The sequence below is a fragment of the Periplaneta americana genome, chromosome 5, assembly GCF_040183065.1.
Source record: "Periplaneta americana isolate PAMFEO1 chromosome 5, P.americana_PAMFEO1_priV1, whole genome shotgun sequence".
Lineage (NCBI taxonomy): Eukaryota > Metazoa > Arthropoda > Insecta > Blattodea > Blattidae > Periplaneta > Periplaneta americana.
In genome coordinates this window covers 144,848,941-144,859,007 of record NC_091121.1, presented here as the reverse complement: position 1 = coordinate 144,859,007, position 10,067 = coordinate 144,848,941, and the positions used below count along the sequence as shown (strand labels likewise).

At 34.0% G+C, this 10,067-nt stretch overlaps 1 non-coding gene across 1 annotated transcript; it reads left to right on the top strand.

The window, feature by feature from the left end:
• Positions 1 to 9,232: 9,232 nt before the first annotated feature.
• On the top strand, positions 9,233 to 9,305 carry TRNAS-GCU (transfer RNA serine (anticodon GCU)). The gene has a single exon. It is a non-coding gene; the product is annotated as a tRNA-Ser (tRNA).
• The last annotated feature ends 762 nt before the right edge of the window (positions 9,306 to 10,067 follow it).

Genomic DNA, 10,067 nt, shown 5'->3' with positions numbered 1-10,067 from the left:
TACAAATTTTGACCTTATTTTAGGCGCCTAAAACTGCAATTTTTAGTGCCTAAAAATCCGATGTCTAGTGATAAGGCACCACTTATGAGGCAATTAGGCAAGAAGACAATGGGGTAGGATGGCCAATTTCTCTCCCCGTCTATTGCACACATCGCCGATCAACTACATATTACACTAATCAGACTTTAGATGCAAAAGCAAGTTTTGTACTTCTATAAAAAAACACCAAATAAAAAGATATGATTTTTTACTTCTATTAACTATCCAGTCCCCATAATATTGCAGTTCTAGAATTTATCTTTTCTTAACTACCCAATATTTTATATTTAAAAGGTATTACACAAACGATAATATTTACTATATCAAATTAAATGTGTAAAGAGAAAATTCAGGACAGGAAAACATACTTCAAGAAGTGATGACTAAAGAGCAATTATAATATGTAACCAGAGTTTAAATTAATAATGAAATATTAAAATTTACAGGCAAGCGTAATAGTTCTTTTGTTAGAAATTATTTAAAAAACACGTATCGTGAAAGTTATATATCCCTCAAATACAGAGGTGCAGTCTCTGAGACCGCTCTAAAATGTTTAATGTTGAATTGACTAGATCCCGTCACTTTACAAATGTGAACGCTTGTGTGCTTTCTGGCGGGAAGCTGATGGTGCAGTTCACTTAGCGGTATTCAATTATTTCGTATTGTACTGAAGATATTGCACATAAAATACTGCAAGCGGTCTCGTAGACCGCACGTCTGTGCAACTGGACTGTGTTTCTCCGTTCTCGTAATGGATTCTACACAAGGCCCTTCACAAAAAGTTAGTGTTAGTGATGAGGACTTTGACAAGACAGTGTTTGAGTGGACGGAGGACGAGGATAGTGAGATTGAATTTGCAGGAGAATAAGATTACGTCCTTGAGAGTGATCACCAATGATTGATTATTGAAGGCATCACTTATGAGGCAACTAGGCCAGGTGATAATGGGGTAGGGTGGAATTTCTTTCTCCCGCCATTAAAAACATTGCCTACTAGCTACGTATTACACTAGTCAGACTTCAGATGCATACAAACAATTTTTCTTCGCCTAACACATATAGTCAAGTAAGATGTAATGCCTGATAATAGATTTACATTTCAGCCAGAACCTCAATCAGAGGAGGTGAGAGGTCGGCGCACATCGCAGCTATAGAAACCACTCACTATCTCTCGTGTAGTCTGGATTTGTGCGAGGCGGGCCTCGCATCTTGCATGCTTCGGTTCACAAAAACCAAGGCTTTAAAGCAGCCATGGCGAAAATGTGATCGTGCGCCGTGCCACTGTATAACATGCAACGTGCATAGCACCTAAGGAGGGAGGCAGACACCCGAAGGGGAAATGAAACAACTGTCTGACTTATTAACGGATTTTCATTTTCCATACGTCAAGCACTTAAATATAATTTGATACAGTATAAGGTTACAAACTAATGTTTAGTAAGTGTAACGAAGAACAGAATGAATAAGAAAACATAGGACACATTATCACAACCTAAAATTAACTGTCTTCAGAGTTTCTCTGCGACAGAGTTTCAAAATCAGGAATTATGTTACTTACTGCCAGTCGTAGTTGATCACGAAGGTATTTGTCTGTCAGTCGTGATCTAAATTTGGTTTTTACTATTTTCATTGTTGAAAATAATTTTTCACAAACGTAAGTTGTAGCGAACATGGCTTCAACACAGCAAGCGAAAGAATGAAGCTTCGGATATTATTCTTTGGCAAAGCTTTGAAAAGTTCAACATTTGTCAAGTCCTTACATCTAGCTTCCATTTAACATCACATTGTAAATCTGCGAGTTTAAATTGAAGATCTAACCGCAATATTCGCACATCTGGTGAAAAAGGATCTACGTACAGAGATAATAATAATAATAATAATAATAATAATAATAAATAATAATAATAATAATAATAATAATAATAATAATAATAATAATAATAATAATAATAATAATAACACTTAACCTTTCAATGTTTCATGAGTGTCATGTAGGCCTAGTATAATGCCGTTTATGTTGTTCAACCGTTTTCCTCGTAATACTTGTGAACAAATCATACATATATTATTCTGCTAATGTCATTCAAAACTGAACATTAATACATATTGAGTTTTGATAGAGGCGTTATACAGGTTGATTCACTAGGGTTTACAGTCCCTTACGGAGCTTACTTCCGAAGACATTCTGAGCAAAATATGTCATATAAACATTTGCCCTAATCTCAATATTTTTAGAATTACACTAATTTGAAATGGTTCGTAAAATACCATTAATCTTGAGTTTTAAGGGTAAGAGTATATTACAGATAAAGAACGAATTATTTAGAAGTATCATTTCTTTAATTAGCTAGTATTCTGAAGCTAAAAATGTGTTGTGAATTTCATAGTAGCTTCGTACAGATTTTTTTAAACTACAAAATTACATTTTCTTACGCGTTTATCACAACAATTGTTAAAAATCACGCCACTCTTATATATTCTTCAAGACTGTGCATTAGGATGCATAATTAAACTGTAAAGAATCAAGTTCCTAAAGTCGTATGATTTGTAATAATTTGTGTGATAAGTGCGTAAAGTTGACGTAATTTTTAGTTGAAAATTGAAAAACAAAATCTGTACAATGCAATTAACAACACATTTTTAGCTTCAAAACACTAGCGAATTAAAGTAATGACACTCATGAATAGTTCATTCTCTATTTGTAATATTTTTTTACCCTTAAAACTAAAGAAAAATGGTATTTTACTGACAAATTCAAATTAGTGTAACTCTGAATATGCTGAGATTAGGATACATCAGAGACCGCACGTCTGTGTTGACAGCTCACATTACGCAAGTATGTTGAGGGATATTATAATACCGACAAAATCTCTAGAGAGCCAACCAGAGATTCAATGAAGTACAGCACCACAAAAATGGCGGAAGAACCAATTTATGCCAGTTTCTTATATTGCTGTTGCTGCTGGTCGCGACAATCTTTGTCTAAACATTTTCAAGGTATCTCATATACAGTATAAATACGCTCTTTAAGTGCAGCTTAATTGCTTCCAGGAACTTGCATTGCTACTATTAAGTAGCGACGCGAGTTTTTGTTACGGAGGAAGATCAATTCAGTTTACTACGCCTGTTGTGCTATCGACAAACTACTCCTGTATGTAAAGTGGCCTGAGTACGTGAGTTAGGTGCTTGATTACAACGCTACCTCTCTGTCCCTTTTGTAAGTGGCAAAGAGCTAGTTTCCATGTGGTCTTGATACGGTAAGTGTAGCAATAATGGATGGGGATTGCGTAGGACGTGGGCAGAAGATGATATTGACATAGTTTTGTGGTTAACCTTTGAAACATATTGAATTAAAGTGCAAGCGAATATTAGTTCAGATTATGTATTACGTCATCAGTTATGAGTCAGCATTGCCATATTTAATATAACTCTAATTCAAGAATATATAGGCTAGGGTGTGTGGGATATAAGTGCCATTATTTTAAATGATGATTATTCATGTCCAGGGAAAGGATTTATATGTAAATACATATTTACTTATAAAGCTAATATAATTTATATTTTGCATTATCTTTATGTTTCACAATGTGTAGGGTTGAAAAATCCTACTTTTATTTTCCATATTTTTCCATATTTTAGAGTTTAGTACATATTTTCGTTAATTTCCATATATTTTCCATATTTCATATAAAACAGTCCATATTATATTAGGTTTAACAATAAAACAAAACAAAATTCCATTAACTTTTAAAAATACATTTCAACAATAGAGATTTAAACACATGTTCAGTAATCCCTTTAACATCAGAGTTATTTGAAAATTAGCAGTCCTATCAACAATGGGAAAGTAAGTTACAAAACTGTATTAATTTAATTTAAAATTTTTAACAGACTTCAGTTGTGCAGCTCAACAGTTAAATGCCAGTCAGAGTACACATAGGTTCAGTTTTGTAAATCATACTATAAAGACGGTAAATATGCCAAAAGTACGTCATTCAGTCAATTTAAAATCAAAACTAACAAGTTACATTTCAGAATTTAAAGAAGATGGTTTATCAACTGACAATAAAATATTATTTTGTAATTTGTGTCAGTGTGCAGTATCATCTACACAAAAGTTCCTGGTGCAACAACACATTACAACTAGTAAACATCAGGCCAACAAACAACTAAATTCCAAGCAGAGACAATTGTTTTTAACACAACCAACAACATCGAATGTAAGATCTGAGTTTAACATCGACCTGTGCCGTTCTCTCATCTCTGCTGATATTCCTCTCTACAAACTAAAGAATAAGGTCTTCAGGGAATTCCTTGAAAAATATACTCAACATACAATCCCGGATGAGTCAACACTTAGGAAGACGTATGCTCCATCCATCTACGATGAGACAATACAGAAGATAAGAGATGAAATTAAAGATAGTTCAATTTGGGTTTCCATTGATGAGACTCCCGACAAAGAAGGTAGACTTGTTGGTAATGTAGTTATCGGTTTGTTAAGTGAACAATATTCTGAACGAATTCTTTTACATTGTGATGTTCTAGAAAAGTGCAATAACAAAACTATAGTTAAACTGTTCAACGAAGCTATGGGTATCCTGTGGCCAAAGGGTATTATGTACGATAATGTGTTATTCTTTATTAGCGATGCTGCCCCTTATATGGTCAAAGCTGGACAAGCATTATCTGTTGTATATCCTAAATTGACTCATTTTACTTGTGTGGCGCATGCATTTCATCGTGTGGCAGAAGTGGTCAGAGACAATTTCCCTAAAGTAGATTTGTTGATTTCATCAGTGAAAAAAGTATTTCTCAAAGCTCCCAGTAGAGTTAACGTGTTGAAAGAAATGTACCCTGAAATTCCATTGCCACCAAAGCCAATTTTAACTAGATGGGGTACATGGCTAGAAGCAGTTGAATATTATGCCGAACATATAGACTCTATTAACAATGTTCTCCTTGCATTGGACTCTGAAGATGCAGTCTCAATTGATACTGCGAAAACAGTTACCTGTGACATAAGTGTGAAGAATGACTTAGCTCACATTCAGCATACATTTTCATGCATCATAAAAACGCTCAAAAGTCTCCAAAATAGGCACCTTTCACTATCTGAAAGTTTTGAAATTATAAATAGTACTGTGGAACAACTGAATCGTGGTAGAGGTAAAGTTGCAGATGCAGTAAGAGCTAAGGTGGACACTGTACTTTCAAAAAACCCTGGATATGAAGAACTACAAAAGGTTGTTGCTGTGATGAGTGGTGAATCAACAGTGAAGATTAACTTGGACTTATCCCCAGCAGACATTGTGAAATTGAATTATGTACCAGTTACTTCTTGTGACGTCGAACGCTCTTTTAGTCAGTATAAATCTATCCTCAGAGACAATAGAAGAAGATTCACTTTTCAGCACTTGAAAGAAATGTTTGTAACCTATTGTTATGGTAACAGACAATAAAAATTGTGTTTTGTTGAAACTACATTGGAAGATAAGGTACGTCCATTATATTTTTTGTTTAGTTTGATTAAAATGTACCAATATTTAACGTACATAGTCATTTTTTTATAATTTTAAGTCCATATTTAATTCCATATTTTGGTAAAAATCCATATTTAATTCCATATTTTGGTAAAAATAACTACATATATATTTACATATTTCATATATTTTTAGTCCATATAAATCCGTTCCCTGTTCATGTCACAAGGGGGAAAAAATGTCCTTACAATTTTTTTCTAACTGTAAGCTTAATATTTAACTAATTACTGAAGTTTAGACTATTAGACATTTTGCAACGTTGCTGGATGGGGAAAAGGGAATTTAGAAGAATACAGTACAGCTGAAGCGGGGAGGAGGAGGTTTAGAAGTACACCGAACAGCTCAAGCGGGTGCAGACATAGCGGTACTAAACAGATGCTCTGTTCTAATGCAGGAGAGGACCATGATAATACTGTTGTTTACATAAAACGAGCAGCAAATACAAACTTTCAATCTCATTAATAGAAGATTATGGTAAATTTACATTTTCTGTAACAATATTGCTCCCTTTTTTAATTGTAGGTCTTAAAAATAAACAATAATGGTTTTCTGCACAAAATCATACGAACGTTTTTCTAATGCAACTTTCTAATCTCTCCTGCTTCCGTAAAGCAGTATCATTTTTAAACAAATTTCTGGTTGTGTGATTTTCGAAACGGGTATGGTGACTCCTAGTTTCTAATAATCGTTGAGAAACTGCTACAAAAGTTCTCCGATTAGGTAACCTTCTTTGAGGAAAACGTTAACGCTACATCTTTCTTGCCTCACTTGAATTACGACGACTTTCTCCATAAATTAACAACATATGATATTCCTAAACTGTGAATGACATTGTAAGTTGTTTATCGAATACCCTGTACTGAACTGCAGTCCGCTCGGCAGTATAGCTATGCACAGGGAGCTTTAACTCGGCTGACTCGTACTTCCGTCTGTGCAGAGTACTGCCTACTGAACGTAGCCACGTCTCTCACGCCAGAATATTAACAAATTTAAGCATATGTTTTTATCGAATTTCACGAAAACGTACTAGTAGAACACACAAATATTTATTTAAACTAATATTAACTCTTTGCTAGATATACCTACTGATGTAATTGTTTTCGTAATTTTACTAACGACATAAGCAGTATAAAGCAAATAAAATAAGAAAATAATTTTTTTTTTCTGGGAAAACTATCAAGTTTTGACCTTATGTTGTATTAACATTTTTTGATCCTGCAGAGCATCTCCGATGACTGTGAATTGGACGGCACTTATAGCCCTTACACCCTTTATAACGCTGTGATTAGGCAAGTAAATAATATACTAGTACATATGAGAGTAAAGTAACAAATTTTCTGCGAATTATCCACAAAACCACATAACATATTTTAGCAATCACCTCATTGCAGACCAATTACAAAAATGATATAGGTGCAGCTTATCCTTACGAAGTGTACACGATTTCAAACGCTAAGTTTAATTAATTCATAGAATTGTCAGTAAAATAGTCATAAGTAATGATATTCATTACTATGTACAGCACAAAGAAAGATAAATAATGATGGATACACACTTTTAACACTTATAAAATCACTGATTAACTTTATAACTTCTTTACTGTGTTAACATTAGAAAATTACCTGGCTGACCAGTTTCGAAGTAGTATTTTTCATTGTCCGAAGCCTAATGAAGGTCCCGCGCTACTTTTTAGTTTCCTGTTGTGGCGGGGTGTGTTCATGATTGTCTCGAAAATGTTGTGTGTTTTGAAATTGAGTTGAGTGATTAGGAGATGCTGTGAGTGAGTCTTTGTGTGTTTGTAAATATCATTATTCTAGAGTGTCAAGTTTTTGGGTTTTTGTTTGGATGTGTAGTATATTCATGTCAGTGTCTATGTTGCTGTAATTGTGATTGAAGTTTGTAATGGAAACTTGACATTAATACTCGTACTTACATCTACTACAAGTTGGGACAACATTATAAGGATATTGTTAAAACTTCTGAAACTGAATGTCAGTATAGCACTAATTCCGAAACTTGGAAATACAAAATTATTTGAAAAATATATACACACACAGGTTAAACCGTAAGTGACGTCATTAATTTCAAGGAACCATTCTTTGAAATATTTCAAACAGAAAGGTTTAATACAATTTTGCTCGTTTGTGCTTGCTATTTGAAAAAAGAAATTGTTTTATGTGAAACATTTCATATCGTGTTTCGGAAAAGCCAAGTAATTAATTCCCAATATACTCAGTCAATTTAAGAAAGCAGTGTATTATGATAAATGATTGAAAAAATATTACTTTAGTCCTTTAAATGTGCAGCAATCTTATCCAAACAAATTTAACACATTAAAATTCTTTTGTGCGAGAGAGTGCGTATTTGCTTGGTTTCGGCACAAAACCAATCCGCGGAAAGTCTAAAATTCCACATTCAGTATTCATAACCTAACACACATAATTTCCCTCTTCTTACCGCTTAAGTGACATATTGATTTTACTGCTTTAGGCTTTTAACATACTATTTTTAGAGACGTTCAATATAGTAATAATTATAAATTGGAAACTTAACACTGCAATTTCACCTAAATTGCACTGTTAATTATTGTTTTTAAATATTTGCAAAAATTAAGTAAAATCTATAACTCAACTAAAGTTACTGCATTCGTGATGCAAGTAACATTAAGGAAGCCGTGAAAAAATCAACAAGATTCCAGACTCATCATAGACTGGGGGGAAAAAAAGAGAGACTTATATCACGGCCTGCTGGAGTATAGTAAACACAGAAAACATTTTAAAGCAACAATGTTGAAGATAGATATTTTTGTTTTGCAAATTTGCAGTCATTGAACAGAAACCAAGATGGAGATTTCATTGCAACTAATTAGAAATTCCTCTTTCAGGTATGTAATAAACGATCTTCGTACAAAATAATGTACGATACACGAGCGGTATGTTTTCTTTCAATTCTCGGAAATTAAAAAAGCTCAACTACGTTTCGCTTTTTCAAACTTTTCTTCGAACATGAGAACTTCAACATACCGCTCTTGTAACGCATATTACTATTACAGATGAAACGTTATATTGGAACAAATTTCTGCACATTTTAAATGATAAAGGTAAAATTATTTCAATAATTTATTGTCATTATACACTGCTCCCTAATACTGACTGAGCATACTGGGAATTGAAGCAATGACTCCCAAAACACGCAATGAAATGTTTCATATACATATATGTGAGGGCAGCAATGAATCTGCAGGTTCCTTAAAAGCCATTTATAAGTAAAGAATGCAACTCACTTAGGCCTAATCCTCTCTCTCTAAATCTGATTGTTATAGGAGAGGATGCCCTTTAAAGACAACTAACATGCAACCCAGTGTGGCAGTTTTATTGAGTTCGCCATAGACGATAAGATATTTTCAAATTTTCCAGTTTCATAGCCCATTATTTAACTCTGTTTTCTTAAAAATTGAATAACTTCAAAATAAAAAATTGTTCTGGTACCGGGTATTGAATCCGGGACCTATGGCTGAAGGCTTAACAGAAAACGATAATTTAAGTCACATAGAAGAAGTGTGCACTCAATGCTGGATATCTGACGTTTTGTCAAACTACTTGAGGTATGTAGATAAAAAAATGGAATAATTGATTCTAGGACTGGTAGGGTTCCTGGGTAGCTCAGTCGGTAGAGCGTTGGCGTGCTCAGCCAAAGGTCCCAGGTTCGATACCCGGCCCCGGAACAATTTTTCCCTTGAAATTATTAAAGTCCGCCTTACAGATTTGTTCTCAAAAATTGCCTGAGAACTCTCAGTGAAACAATATACCCCTAATGAAGGAAATGAACTTACCTACTTATTAACAAATGAATTTTAAGGAACCCTCGGGTTCATTGCCGTCCTCACATAAGGCCACTATCGGTCACAATAGCGTGCAAGATTCATCCAGTCTCTATCATCATATCCCACCTCTCTCAAATACATTTTAATAATATCCTCCGATCTAAGTCTCGGCCTCCACAAAGGTATTTTTCCCTCCGGTCTCCCAACTAACACTCTATATGCATTTCTGGATTCGCTCATACGTGCTACATGCCCTGCCCATCTCAAACGTCTGGATTTCATGTTCGTAATTATGTCAGTAGAACAATACAATGCCTGCAGTTCTGCGTTGTGTAACTTTCTCCATTCTCCTGTAACTTCATCCCTTTTAGCCCCAAATACTTGTCTAAGAACCTTATTCTCAAACATTCTTAATCTCTGTTCCTCTCTCAAAGTGAGAGTCCAAGTTTCACAACCTTACAGAACAACCGGTAATATAATTGTTTTATAAATTCTAACTTTCAGATTTTTTGACAGCAGACTAGATGACAAAATCTTCTTAAACGAATAATAACACGCATTTCCCATATTTATTCTGCGTTTAATTTCCTCCTGAGTTTCAATATTAATAATAATAATAATAATAATAATAATAATAATAATAATAATAATAATAACAACAAT